We start from the raw sequence: 15,904 nt of genomic DNA, 5'->3' as shown, positions 1-15,904 counted from the left end.
TACCAGAATCTCCACTGATTTTCATTAAGTTCTCTTCTTAAGCATCTGACTTAGCTACATTTTTACAATAAACTCAAAAATCTCATTTCTCGAAAAGGCTTTATTTCTCTAATCCACTTTCTCCATCTCTGCCCTACCTTTCCTGCCCTACCAGTTACTGGAAGAAAAACACAATATCCTCTTTAAAATTTGCTTTTGTTCTCACTTACTGGTAAAATCAAGCAGCAATCCTGTCTTTTTTTTTTTTTTTTAAGGCGAGGCAACCCTTGGTTGACCTCATGGATTGCAAGGACCTTGTCTGCTTACAATCCCTTATTTTTTAAGCCTACAGCACCTGGTCTTCCTAGGCAGTCTCCCATCCAAATACTAACCAGGCCCGACCCTGCTTAGCTTCCAAGATCAGATGGGATCAGGCTTGTTCAGGGTAGCATGACCATAGATGAATCCTGTCTTTTTTTAATCCTTGTTTCAAAACAAAGAAAATAGAAAACTATTTCTTTATACGAAATAAATATTTAGAATATATTATTTAAAGTTAATATTTTTTTTGTAATATATGATGCTAAAGGAGTAGCACCTTCAGCTTACTTCATGTTTAGCACACTGAGTTGGGCTATTTAAGTATCCTTAGGGGTCCACATGATATTTAAAGTGGTTTTACCTTGCAATTCTTACAAAATAATGTAGAATCACTGAAACATCACTGATATTCCTTGCTCATGTTCGTGAACCCATTTTAAATCCACATTTCCTTGTATGCAGAATTACACTGCCTATTATAAGGGGCCTCTGGGTCCATTGTAGAGTTCCTATTTTTCTCTTTATAGTTTGATTTACATTTTAAAAAACATATTATGGACGTTACCTAGAGAATGGATTGATGAAGAATAAGACAAGAGTCAGGTGGAACAGAGAAGAGACTATTGTATTAGATCACTCAAGAAATGATGTGACTCAGACTAGGGGGAATAGTGGTAGAAAAGAAAAAAAAAGATAAAATTGCTGTGTATTTTGGAGTAAAAAGCACTAATACTTGGTGCTGAATTGAATATGGGTGGGTGAGGAAGCCTGAGGTATAAAGAGAGACTCCAAAGTTGTGACTTGTACAATTTGGTGAATAGTTGTGACATTCTTTAATTTAGAAACATTGGCGGAGTTTTATCTGCTAGTTTCAGATGGAATATGAATATGAGTTGGAGAAGTGCATGAGTGGAAAGAAAGAGACTACTTACGAGGCTACTGCATTAGCCCAGATGAACAATGCTGGTTGCTTAGAATAGAGGAGATAATGAAAATGGAGAGAAGTATGCGACTTGGGAAATAGTTTAGGCATTACAGCCAGTCGGTATTATCTCTTGATCGATTAAGGAGAATTGGCGAGGGAGAGAGAGGTGACAAGGATATCTTCTATATTTCTTGCTTGCACATTTGGGTGAATTGTGTTTCCATTTATTGGAACAGAAAACAGTGGCAGAGAACTAGGTTTAAGATAATAAACTACCTTTCTCTTTAGAAAAAATACCGCGGAGAATAGGGGAGGGGTGGGAAGAGGAGAGTGGCTTTCTCTTGACAGAGCCAGGTTAGAAGTTTCCTCTTACAATATGACTTTCCAGCAGTACATTGTAAAGTTTGGAAGGAGAACATTTTCTGTCTGGTTTTTAAAAGTAAGGGTCAAAGACTCTTGCCAAGAGATATTGTTCCTGCTCAAATATGTCATTGATTCTTTATCTTTCAATAGGATTTGTGATGTTGCTTTGGCTACAGCCACGGAATCCCTGCTGCCTCTCTTTCCTTTGGAATGAGAAGGTCTCAAAAGAAAGCTATAACCCCTATGGCAAAATTTTAAAAATCAATCAATGTAACAAGTGTCATGCCATCTGTACATTATCCAGAGGCAAAATTAAGCAAGGCAAAACTCCCTTGTGGACAAAACACACTGTACAACCATGTAAAACTTCAACATTACCAGGAGAAGAATGCAAAATTAATACTGAGGGGGAAAGAATCGAATGTACTGATTATTAGAAGTAGAGGAATGTTTACCCCCTTCTGAATATTCAGTGATCGACAAAATCTACCTCTGAATAAGAGAAAGATGATAATTATTTTCCAGAAGATGAAAACATGTAGAAAAGTCTCACAGCTCAGGGAAATACAAGTTACAGGGGGCACCAAACCATGTCAAAAACAAGCTAATACTTTGTTTCTTGATAAGAAAGAATATTATTCACTTCTTCTTTCCCTTTCTCCTTATTTTAGTTAATTCAACAAATACAGAGTGGGGTCCTAATATGTGTATTTTGTTTTCACTACCTATGGCTCAACAGATGGCAAATTGCATGATTTATCTATCTAAAATTATAGCACATAATTGCTGAAAAGTTCTAAGACTCTCTGTTATCAGTAAGAGATAATGAAAAAGACATTGTCAATAATAATAGAGTCTAAGAATGAACATTTTATTTAGCTAATCTAGTAGTTCTTTAGGGTACAGAGTATATTTTGTATTAAATCATTATATAAAAAAAATAAAACGAGGCAATAATTATTAGTGGCACATCATAGAATTCCAAGTGGGAAACATTTCCCTTTGGTCCCATCATACAGAGAGTGCAAAACCTTTTAGGAATCCTAGACTGTTTACTTAAAGCTATTTAAAGCGAAAATTCCATAAGATTCACCACCGCCAGTCCTTTCATCAAATATTTGATAGAATGGACTGTCTATTTATTCACGATAGTTGGCATTGTAGCATTCATTGAAATGTACACACATTGAATGGAAGCAAAAATACATTTCCAGCTAAGCAATCAATTTTGTTTCAAAAGCCTGGATATCTCAAATGTGTATGTCCTGAATTATCTAGATCAGTATTTCTTTAACTTCTGCTTAAATACAAATTATTTAACTTTTCCAAATAGTCTTGAATAAATATTCTCTAATAATATCTACAACTCAGATAACTATAGTATACATTTGAAAATAAATCTAACATATTTTTTTACATTTATCTAATGAAGCCTTAAGGTTTCTATTTTTTTTTTCTTTTCCAGATGCCTAACAGTTTGCTGAGGTGCAGAGAAGCTAATCTAGTAGTCCTACCTGTCCCATGCTACCAAAGAATACTAAATATGAGAGATAAGAATGTCCCGGAAATGACAAGTGAAGTGTGGGTGTCTACCTACCTGTTACGCTAATAAAAACCAAATAATCAAGACTATTTCCCCAGGTAGAGTCACTTGGTCTTTGGTGGCCAATAAGACAAGATTGACAAAGTAGCTGATCAGCTATTGGATCTCGAACTCCATGAGCACTGAAAGGTCTTACAGCTGCTTCTCAAATAAAAGACTTGTCATTTGCAAAAACTAAAGTGATCCTCAAGAAACCCTACAGGATCTAGAAAAATGATCAATATAAAGGAGATGTACATTGGAGAATGATTTTTAAATGGTATATAATGAATTAGGGAATAAATTAAAAATTGGGGTTCTAATATTTTCTAATTCTGGTTCACTGAGAAATACATTTTAAAATAATAAATATTCACTCTTAGAAATAGCCAGCATTTTTCTTTCAGCAACTAATCGGCTTGTTCGTTTTTCTTTTCTTCTCCACATGAGAAGCGTTGCCGGAAAATTACTCGAGGCTATGTCTGTTTTTAAGTGACCTGCTTTCAAATAAGTGCTGTTCTCACTGCATTTGAACTTCTCAGAAAGAAAAGACAGGGATGGCCCTTTCCTGAGCACTTGTTAAGAAGCAGACAAGTTATTAGCAGATCTGTCTAAGTGCTTTGGCAGGTGCCAAAGGTCTGAGAAGGGGAGCGTGCACAGTCTCAAAGTCAGCACAGCTGTGAAGATCTGACTCCTGATTGAGAGTCTGTAGGCTCAGAAAGTGGAGGTCCCGCCTGCACTCATTTTCTCTGTGAATGTTAATTTTAGCTAAATGGAATCCCAAGAAGGGATAATGGTGAAATTTTCTGCTCCTTAGATTTGGAATCAGTATAGCTGCACTTGGGCAAGAAAAGCAGAAATAGGAATGGAAATTAAGAGACAATTCACAGAATGAGAAATATAAATTGTTATTATGGATGAAAAAATGTTCAGTCCTCAATAATAATCAAAGGGATTTAAATGGAAATCACAATAATATATCACTTTTAATATAAAAAAATAGCAAAAATTTAAAAATACCAACATCCTTCGCTGACAAAAGAGAGATTAAAAAGGCACTTTCATAGATTGCTTATGGGAATATCAACTAATTATATAGAGTTTCTGGGGGGAAAAATGACGAAATTCATTGAAAGCCTTTAATACACTCATATTATTTGATTCCAGCATTTAGTATTAATAAAAGTTTGAAAAGAGGTGATTATTAGCTATGCTATTCACCCTACACAAGGGCCAACTCCTAGCCAGCCCACAGAGTGAAGCCACTGCTCTTTGGGGACATCTGGATCACATTGCTACTGGGTGTTTGAAAGAGTTCAATGATATTTGTGATTGCGCTGAGATCCTAAGGCGTTTTTAGCTTTGAAATATTATTTTAAAATCTAAAAATGAAATAGATAAAGCAAAGCACAGATGAATAGTTCTTTAAGTCATAGTCTGTCAAAAATGCTTAGATCTGCTGTTTTATCTCATGGAAAGCAAATTCATTTAATTGAAGAAAACCTCCAAAGATCAGATCAGTAAGGGGTGTTTGATAACAAGTCAAAAAACCTTTTTTCCTCACAAATAGCATAGGACATATTAGAATAAATTGAGTTCGTTATAATCAAGTAAGCAACCTTGAGAGAATGGATTTTTGTAGACAGTCTTAGAAATGTCAATAATGTGAACGCTTAGCAAGAAATGCATCCACATGTTTCTCGGCCTGGCATGTGAGGTTGTTTTGAATGCTCTGTACCTGGCTTAACTGCGCACCTACAACTGAATTACACTTTTGAGCCCTGTACATGTTATCATTCCCTACAGGAACTAGATTCAAAAGGATAGACCATAAACATAGCTAGAATAGTCATGATAGAGATGCAATAATCTTTTAAAAATACGTGAAATATATCGTAGGTCTCACATATGTTTAACTGAGAGGAAAAAAACTGCAAAGCCACATTGTAAAAAATCGTAAGCATGGCCCTGCATCTTCACTTCTGACTGAGCACTAAATAATGGCTTGGGAAGAATGACATGAAGATAAAAATGTCATGATGAATTGCTACAAGGAAGGATCAAGGAGCCCTAGTAATTAAGAATCTGTCATTTTGACATGAAGAAATAATCACAAGAGGTGCCAGATATCTGAGAAAGACATGTGCTTGTCATTTCAATACCGAGGCAAGGGAAAATAAGCTTGATTAAAAGAGGACACTTTGGCAAATAAGAGCACTTTGTGTTTTTTGATCGCTTGTAATCCTGCAAACATTTTTTAAGGGGCAAAAATAAATTCTGCCCATTAACAGTTCCTTTAAGAGTATTTAGACAACAAACAGCATTTAGTAAGAGCTATAGCTTAGGTCAGTCCACACATCTGTGATATGGGGCAGTGTCTTGAATCCATTATATCTGACAGATGCAATATCTCACTTTTGATTTAAATGTAATATGGCTCCTAGGAGATGCGATTACTTTTGATACCAGACAGTTAGATTTGGAGATTTCCTAGGATAAGGTGACCATAACAGTGTCTGTCTGAGAGTTATATGACCAACTTATCCTGCATTTTCTTGAGACTTTTAAAAATCTTTTGATCCAGGCACTTTAAATACAGTGTTTAATTCAATAGTGTCCATTTTCCGGATATGGGAACTAACCATTCTAGAGGTCAAGTAACTTACACAAGGTCACACAGCGTAGATTAGAACAGAAATTTGTCCTAAAGTTTGTCAGACATTTACAAAGCCTATAGAATTTTTCCTATAGTACGATGACTCTGAAAGAATACTAGTGTAAAATCAAGAAGACCTGTGTTGTAGTGTCAGTTCTGTTATTGACTCAACATGTGATCACAGAGATATCATCCCTTTAATTGCTGTCTACTTGTCCTCCTGTCCACTTGTCATTTTTTAAGCCACTTCCTTTTTACCGTGGCCCATGAAGTTCATTGGTTTGCGTTTCATTTTACCTTTCATAAATACTTTTTGTATCAAAGAGTTATATCAAGCAGGGCCAAAGGAAAATATTAGAATTTACTACCCCCAGTGCCTCCTTCTTATCAGCCTTGATTTGATTCCTTGAGTCCATTATCATTTGTGAGGTCTCTAGAACTTAAGCGGTAGAGTAGGAATGCAGAAAGTTCTAAACAGGTTATTTAATTAATTTAATTATCTATGCTAATTGTCTCTCACATTAGCTGGATTAATTGAAAGTTGACTGCAATAATAAGGAGGTCACTGATTAAAATTGGTGCTCTCACACCAATGATCTCACAAAGCTGAATGGGCAAAGTTACCAAAGATAACAAGTCACTATTCATCTACTTTTTCCCATGAAAAGGACAAAGAATGCAGGCTGCCTTGAAACTTTTTTCTTTATATAAAGAATTTGAATAATATTCAAAGATGCTTAATCTCTATTAACATTCGTATAACTAAATGATAGCTGGTAGTATCATCCATATCAATGATAATGATAATGAAAAATCTGTGGTTCATTCTTGATAGGATGGCAGAGAAGATTAAATGTGGGGTGTGGGAGAAAAACTAATTTGTCAAGCATTGTCAGATGCCAGAGAAAGTTCCACAAGGTTCTTCACTTACTTTATCTTATTTTAACGTAGAAAAATAACCCAAGCACTGTGGGTATTTTTGTCTTCATTTTGCAGATGAAATAGCTGAGGAGCATAGAGGTTAGCAAGTTGCCCAGGATGCCACAGCTAATCAGGACAGAACTGTCATGACTTCAGAAGCCTTTGCTCTTTCCATTACACAATGCTGAAGCATCTGGGCTCTCTCGGCTGTTCCTCCTCAGCCCTCATGATTGAAGACACACATTTAACAGATGGGGAAGGTTTCAGTTGTGGCCTTATAGCAGAGTGTAGTATTCTCCTATGTGCAGACAACTTGTCATGTCCTTCTTTATCACTAGGATCCAACCAACTGAACAAACTCACCCAAATTTAGAATTGGAGGGGAAAAAAGTGCTGCCTAGATCCTGGCACAAGCCAGTTGAACATCTCATTAACTCCCTTAACAGCCTTTGAAAGAAAGAAGTGGCATTATCAGGCTCTTGACAGATGAGGAGACTAAGCCAAACAAAGTTGAAATGACTTATCTTACATCACCCAGAAAGTAGCTACAGAGCTGGAAAGAGATCCATGGCCTTTGGACTTTTCTTTTAGCTTATTGACAGGAACATTTCACATCAAACACAAAGTACTATAATATAATAGCACCAACTGCATAGGTCAATTATTCCTTGAAAATAAAATATTATAGAAACATTTTTAACAAAATTCAAAACAGTGGACTGATTTTTATGATAGTCATCCAGATTTGAGAAGGAGCTAACTACAGACATACTTCAGTAATAAAGCGAATATTACGATAAAAGGATTCAGAATCCTTTTGCTTGTGGAGGGTCTTGCCTTCAGTTTGTAAAAACAAGAAAGAACAAAATGTAACATCTGTGAGGCACGATAAAGCCAAACACAATAAAGCACAGAATGACTGCAGTGAATATGAGCCTGAACTTTAACAAATCAATGCTATTTTCTACAAATGATTTTATCAAGATGTTCCAGACTGAGGATTTCTACAGTTTGGAAGATAACACATCACCATGTCTGTCAGGGTCCCAAATGTAAATAGTAAATAGAATTCCATTGTAGAAACCCAACCATGAGACCAAGTCCCGTCTTCATGTCATTGAAAATAAGAATTTGAAAACAAATCACAACTCTCATTATATGCAGTCCAGTTTTGTCCCCTTACTCATTGGCTTTGACTTTTCTGGTTGTCTTTAAATGCAGTCAGAAAGAATTCCAGTGCTGACCACTTGGAGAGCACTAAAAAATGACTAGTTGACTCATGGAATCAAAGATAATTTTGATATGAGATATAATAATAACAATACTACAATTATTATCCATAAGCTCTTATTATTCATTGGCCACTGTGATAAATTATGCTTGACATACATTGTTTCATTTTATGCTTACAGGAAACCTCAGAGATAGGTGCTGTTATTTATCATTCCTGTTTTAATGATATGTAAACTGAGGCACAATATGTTGACATATTTCATATACCTGTAAGAGTCAGAGCAGGCATTCAAACTTAAAACTCCGATTCCAGTGCCTGAGATCTTAACTAATGATCAGTGGAACGAGAAGACTATATAGAATTACAGAGCTAACATGTCTGCTGAAGAAAGTGGTCCTAATTCCCAACAGAAGATTGGATTGGGCTCTTAGCCAGTATACTGTATTATCTCTCATACTCTGCAATAAAGACCATGAGTCATTGACTATTGGTCAACAGGCATTTATGTGGAGAGCTCTAGACAAGGGACTGCAAAGGTAGCAAGGAAAACTGACAGAGAAGACAAACATAACAAGAAACTAACGGAGATCTGCAATTTGACTTGCAGAAAAAAGAATTGACCACAGAAAGTATTACTAACATGAAACTGAGACTACCTACACAAAAGAGAATTTGAAAAATATAAATTCAGCCATTCGTGTATTTTGAAGACAGCAACGGAATTGAAAAAACAAAACAAAACAAAACAAAACAAAAAACCGAATAGGAACTGTATAGAAATGATTTATAAGAAGTGATTGCCTAACCAAATTCATCATTTTACCTCCAGACCAGTATGTATGTGCAAGCATGTGTATGTGTGTGTGTTTGTATGCATATGTGTGTTTGAGTAGACACTATCAAAACTACACAAAACTGTTTGATGACTAATTGGTGTTTATATCTGTGGTTTAACGAGTCTTATATGTTATCATTGGAATGTATCTATGCATTTAGATTAGAGATGAGTATACAAATTTCTTGAGACAGATGAAATATAGTATATATTTGTCTGTTGGTTCTCAGGCCTTCATTCTCAGACCAGGACTCATACCATTAGCCCCTGGCCCCTCAATTCATAGCTCTTTGGCCTCAGACTTACGCCATCAGCTTCCTTGATTCTTAGGCCTTTGGACTCAGGCTGAATTACACAACTGACTTTCCTGATTCTCCAACTTGCTGAAAGCAGATTGTGGGACTTCTCAGCCTCCATAATAATGTTAGCCGATTCCTATAATAAATCTCTTCTATATCTACATCTACCTATATCTTATTGGTTCTGTTTCTCAGGTGAACTCTAATATACTCTATAACGAAATACCCAAATTTAGTAATTTATACCTATACTCATTCTCTATTGCTCACACATACTTGAGATTGAGTTTGGTCTCAGCTAAATGGATTTGCTCTCGACAGCAGGTCTGTGAGTAGGCTAGAGCAGCTTTGCTTCAGGCTGTGGCACACGAGTGGCCCCATTTCCCAAGTTTATCGTTCTTTTCCTGAGACCTGCAGGATAGCTGGGACATTTTATTCTGGAGATGGCAGAGGAGTGAAAGGGTGACAAGAAACATATAAAGACTCTTATATTTGAGTGTTCAGAATGGCATGCTAGCATTTCCATCAGGAAGAGGTGAAAAATAAACTCAGTCGACCACAGCATGATTAATTAGATGTTTATTCTGTTGTAAAGGTATTGGAAAGTTTTAGCAAAGGAGTGACATGATCTAATTTACATTTTACGAGGCACTCACATGTTCCTGTGTAAAGAATATATAGTAAAGGGCAAGGGTAAAATCACAAAGACCAGTCAGGAAGCCATTGAAGTAGACTAGGTAAGAGATGGTGTAGCTTCGATTAAAATAGAATAGTGATGAATGTGGTGAGAGGTGTATTGACACAGAAAATAATATGAAAATAAATTTAACAGGATTGCTGGAATTGCATGTGGGACATTGAAGAAACAGGAAACAAATCAATAACACCCAGGGGAATATTAGTGCCATTGATTGAGGTTTGGAAAAACTGGAGGAGGAGCAAGTTTCAGGAAGCTGTGTTAAACAGGAATTCAGCTCTGTACTTGTTAAATTTGAAATGTTTATTAGACACCCAATAAGAGATATAAAGTAATTAACTGAATATATAAGTGCGAACTATAGCAAGGAAATCTGAGCCAGAGGTATGTATTTGGGAATGTATCAATTAGTGTGACTTGAGCTTCAATTAACAGAAGAACCAACTGAAAGTATTTCTAACAATCAAGAGTAGTTGTTCTGTCATATAACAAGAAGTTCAGAGATGAGCAATTTCAGATTTGATAAATCTAGCAACTCAATTACATCATAAAGACCCGAGTTATTTTTACTTTTCTGCTCTATCATATTCAGTGTGGTGATAATTTGTGTCATGGTTAAAAGATGGTTGCTATAGTTCTAACTATAACATGCAGATGAAAATATCAAAGGCAGAGAAAGAGAATAATCCAAGAAGGAGGGAGTGATAAACTAAACTAAATATAACTCATTGTTCAAATATAATTGGGTCTGAAAACTGACTTTTGAATTTAAAAACATAGAAGTCATTGGAGACCATGAAAAGAATAATTTCCATGTATTATGAAGAATAAAAATCTTATTAGGGTTCAAGAAAGAATTGGTGAAGATGAAGAGGATCACTCTTTTGAGGTGTTCTAGGTAACATGCATGGAATTGTAGTCTGAAATTCAGAGGAAAAGGTTGGTCAGAATATATACTATTGGAAGATGGACATCATAGTAGCCTTGAAAGTGGATGTGAGAGTGAATGCTTCAAAAATTATAAAGATTATTGGACAGAAAAGGCAAATCTATATTTTCATATGGTAAGTAATAGGACTTCATGAAATGATCTTTTTAATTTTTTTTTATTATGGCGACATTGGTTAATGAAATCCAGTAAGTTTCAGGTGTACAATTCAACAGCAAAGTGTGTGTGTATATATATATTACATAGTGTGTTCACTGCCCATAGTTAGATTTCTTTCTGTCACCACATATTTGACCCCCTTTACCTCGTCTGCCTTCCCCCACCACCCTCCCCGCTACCCTCTGGTAACCACTAGTCTATTGTCCATGTCCATGAATCCCTGTTTCTTTGTCCTGTACATTTGCTGCTTTTAGGTTTATATCCTACATATAAGTCATATCATCTGGTTTTCAACTTTTTCTGTCTGGCTTATTTCACTTAGCATGATTATCTCAAGGTCCATCCATGTTGTCACAAATGTCAGTATTTCATCTCTTCTTATGGCTGAGTAATATTCCATTGTATATATGTACCACAGCTTCTTTATCCAATCATCTATCATAGAACACTTCGGTTGCTTCCATGTCCTAGCCACTGTGAATGATGCTGCTATGAGCATCGGTGTGCAAACATCTTTTTGGATATGGGTTTTCTAGTCTTTGGGACAAATACCCAGTAGAGGGATAGCTTGATCATGTGGTAGATCAATTCTTAGTTTTTCGAAGAACCTCCATACTGTTTTCATAGTGTCTGCACCAATGAAATGATCTTTAAGCTTCCCTTCAGTGATGTTATTGCTGAATCTTGCATATATGTATGAATGGCTTTGTGCGCATTTTGAGTCTTTTCCAACCATATTGTGGTCCACTTATTCTCAAAGGGGCATGAGGGATCTTAGTAGAGGAGGTAGAGCAGAATATCATGAAGGTTACCCTCCTTTTTAATTTACTTGTAATTTCAAATGAATATATTCTGATTCTATCAAGTTAAACTGTTCATAGATACATAAAGAAAACACTCAATCCTACTCTTCGTCACTATAAACACTTTCTCAATGATTATACACAGATATAGATAGATACAAATCTATCTGTCTTTTTCTGTACTTCCATCCATCCACCCACCCATCTATCTATCATCTATCTAGCTACATATATCTATCTATCTTTCATCTATCTATCTACCTACCATCTATTTGTTTACTGGAACTCCTTCCTTTTTCTTTATACAAGGTTTTCATGTTTAATTATACTTCAAGGACATTTCTCCCAATTAATAGCTATAGATCTAATTCAATTTTTAATACCTGCATATTAATACATAAAATTTTCCCAATTTTAAGTTTTGGAAGTTGTTTTTCATTTTCTAGTGTTCGTGTGGGTGGATTTGGGCTGCTTAGCACACACTTAGACATAAGTACATACTGTTTCCTTATTTCCGTGTGATAGATTCTCAACAGTGGAAATTCTGCGTCAAAAATTGTGTATATTTTTACATTTTAATATTCCTAACAAGTTATTTCTAAAAATAGTTTTTAGAAATTTACATGCCCATTAGCAGTATAAGAGAGAGCTTATTTCCTTGGGATTTACCAATAAGTATACCACCCCCCATTCAAATATGGCACCTAGAGGGGAGATGTAGTAATCAATGCTTCCCCAGCACTGTCATTACAAATCACTGTCCCAGTGAGGCATCTTTATGGACAGTTACATGCCATATCCCTTGGATGATGTGGGACTTTCTAAAGATGGATAATCATTGGTTTATTAGCTCTTCTTTCTCCACAAGGGCCCAAGTACTGGTTCAAAGGAGACATTTAGGCTGAGTTTGTGTGGACAAAATTAACAAGTGTTCACAATTTACACTTTGGGGATTAAATAATTTATTTAAAGAGCTAGGGAGTCACATAATAATACTACTTCCAAATGAGACTCTGACTAACTGAAAGCCAAATTAGGGCACTTCTATCTTCAGAAAATAACATCCAATAGAAAAGAAACAGAGCAATTGTACTTTCTGAGAAATTTCAAGATAAGGTATTTATTTGCTATTGTGTAGATATAGTCTTACATAGAACTTTAGACCTTCCTCAGATTGCCTGAATCTTAAAAATTAAGACATCAAGTAAATCATAAATTTATCTCCCTTTCCTCATGTTTTGTCAGTACCATAATAACAAAGCTGCCAATAACATATGTAAAAGGAAAGTTTATAGCTGGACAATGACAATGCCCATTGAGATGATATCTCCATTATTTACATGCCTCACAAATAGAAACTTAAATGCACAGGGAAATCAATAGAATAAAAAGAAATCAATGCTCAGTGTATTCTTAAAACTACTAATGCTCAGTGTATTCTTAAAACTACTAATGCTCAGTGTATTCTTAAGACTAAAGAATAATTTCAAAACTATAGATATGCAGTATGATAAGGAGACTTAAAAATTCTGAACATCTTGTATTCATGCACTCACTACAAATGCAACATTGATTTTTTTTTAAAGGGCTTAAAGTTTGTGTGTGTGATGGGGGCATATGTGGGTCATCCACATTGTGAAAATTAAAAATAATTTCCTTACAATCTAAGTTTGTGTTTTAGGTTTGTCAGTCCCAACTGCTCAGCTGGTAGATAACTTCTAAAGAGAGGATTTGCAGATAGAAGAATCAGTTACAGGGGTGAAAATCAATTGTTCCCTTTGCACTAACCTATCCCTAAAGGTAGTGACTAGTTAGGAAAACAAAACTTTTGAATTCATCAGCTGAATTTAAAGCCATTACCCATATGCAGCTTCGTATAGGTGCTCAAATCTAAAAGCCTTGTATGTTTTCATTACAGAAACTCTCTTGAATTGCCCTATCCTTGGCATTGTACTTGCCCCTAAATATTACACTTTCAGAGTGACTTAGAAGATTTCAGCCAATGTGAATAGACACCTTAACTCTGGGTTTTCCCTGGAGTGACATATTGAGTACATGCTACCACGTCAAGTACAGAAGTTCAGGGGCTAGAGGATTATTTTGACAAAGCAAGGGATTGTGTATTGAAATTTCTCTGGTGGTTTTATTTTTATTATATTCACTCTTATGAATTTCCTGGGGGTGGGGATTTTGGTTATTTTTGCTTTGTTTATCTGTTTTTCTTTATTTGATTTGTTTTAGATGCACTATGGAAAAGTGAGAAAAGATTATGCTCCATAGGCACATAGTTGGCCCTAGATTGAATCTTGTAATTATCATTTTCTAGTTGTGAAAACTTGAATAAATTTATCATTTCTTCATCTTTAAACTAGTAATAATGATAGAACCTACCTCAGAGTTATTATGAAGAGTGAAATAATACATGCAAAGTGTGTCACAATGTCTGATACAGCAGACAATCACAAATGTTGGCTGCTACTACTACCATAACCACCACAATCATTACTACTGTCTTAGTTTGTTTGAGCTGCTAGAACAAAACACCACAGACTGAGTGTTTTATGAACAAAGTTATTTCTCATATTTCTAGAGGCTGGAAGTCCATGATCAAGGCACAGGTAGAAGGGTGGTAGTCGTCACATGGTAGAAGAGACTGGGGATCTCTCTGGAGTCTCTTTTATGAGGGCATCAATCCCATTAATGTAGGCTCTACATTCATGACTTAAGCACCTACAAAAGTACTAACTTCCTAATATCACCATCTTTGGGGGTCAGGATATCAACATATGAATTTTTAGGGGACATACACATTCGGACTATAGCAACTACATACTCAATTACCGTGAAGGAAAATGTGGTGAGTGGTGGAGGAAAGGAATTCTCTCTACTCCTTGGGTTGGAAAGAGAGCCTTACCAAATGGAAGAAACAGTCTTTGGTAACAGAAGCAGACTCAATGAATCAAATCTGATACTATCTTTCAAATTATTACATTTCCAATTGATCTAGTTTTCAAACTGTTTGGCTTCAGAGACAAAACAGTTAGTTAACTAAAGCACTTATTCTGCAAGTTGGATCATGCAGATCAAGCCAATTGGTGGGACAGAATTATTTTATTTTCCACTGAGAAAGGGTAAACTTGCCAGAGAATATCTGTGATGCGATCGTAAAACTCTTAAAATCTGGTGCTCCTTGCCCAAGGCTGCTGGGTTCCTTTGCGTGGTTGCATTGAAGAATTTGTTTCTTGGAAATTGCTAACATAGATGATTAAAAACATTATTTGTAATAATAAAGCACATTACACATGGTATAAGACTTCAGTCTTGTGAACTTTTTATCTCTTTGATAAGGTGCTTAAAAATATAGGAGGGACATGGTAACAGAGCTAAGATTAGCAAAATTCTATTCTGTTTCATTATTCTTCTATCACAACTAAAGAAACAAATGTACAAAGATAAAAATCAAGAAAGTTAAACAGGCTCACAACTATGGTAGCTGTGAAAACCAACAGCTGAGCCATCACTAGAGGAAGTATGAAGAGTTTGGAGCTGTCCCAAATCCCTGTGTATAAAGAATAGTCACTGTTTTTGACCTGTCTGGCCTCTCTTAGGAAAGTCCCACTTAAATAACTCGTTTCGATTTGACCTAAGAGCAAGACCGGTGTAAGTTTTTCTGTTCTTAAGGCATTTATTGAAAACAATCAGCCACACTTGCACAATATTCCAGCTGCCTGAGGTGGTTATACCAGTTGGAACTAACAACAGATTGGCCAAAAGGAAAATCTAGGGAATGAGATATTATTCATAACAAGTTTTGAATAGCTCAAACATATTCCTGAGAATTTGAAAAGCATGTGCAGGGCTATGAGTATACCCAGGAAATACATGAAAAACAATCTCATTTCTAGATGATTTTGAGGCTCTGCACAAGCAGGAAGTGAAGATGAACACAGATTTGCAAATTGACTGCCAGAGCCTAGAAGGCATGCCCCAATGTATAAACAGAGCACTTTAGCGAAGGCTGGGAAACGTACTGTTCTGAGACATTTAAGGAAACTTCTCATAAATCATTAGCTTACCACTGAGCTAATAAAGTAGAGACTTCATGGTCACACACAACAAAGAATACAGATGTTGCAGATTTAGTTTAGAAAAGTCACTAAGCAAACAAACAATAAAAGCAA

General features: G+C 35.7%; 1 pseudogene; it reads right to left on the bottom strand.

Annotated features, from left to right (window-relative positions):
- Positions 1-322: 322 nt before the first annotated feature.
- Positions 323-441, bottom strand: LOC111731325 (annotated as a pseudogene).
- Between the last annotated feature and the right edge of the window lie 15,463 nt (positions 442-15,904).

Source organism: Pteropus vampyrus, unplaced genomic scaffold (assembly GCF_000151845.1).
Source record: "Pteropus vampyrus isolate Shadow unplaced genomic scaffold, Pvam_2.0 Scaffold362, whole genome shotgun sequence".
Classification (NCBI taxonomy): domain Eukaryota; kingdom Metazoa; phylum Chordata; class Mammalia; order Chiroptera; family Pteropodidae; genus Pteropus; species Pteropus vampyrus.
The sequence above is the reverse complement of the archived record's forward strand: the minus strand, read 5'-3'. Positions and strand labels throughout refer to the sequence as shown.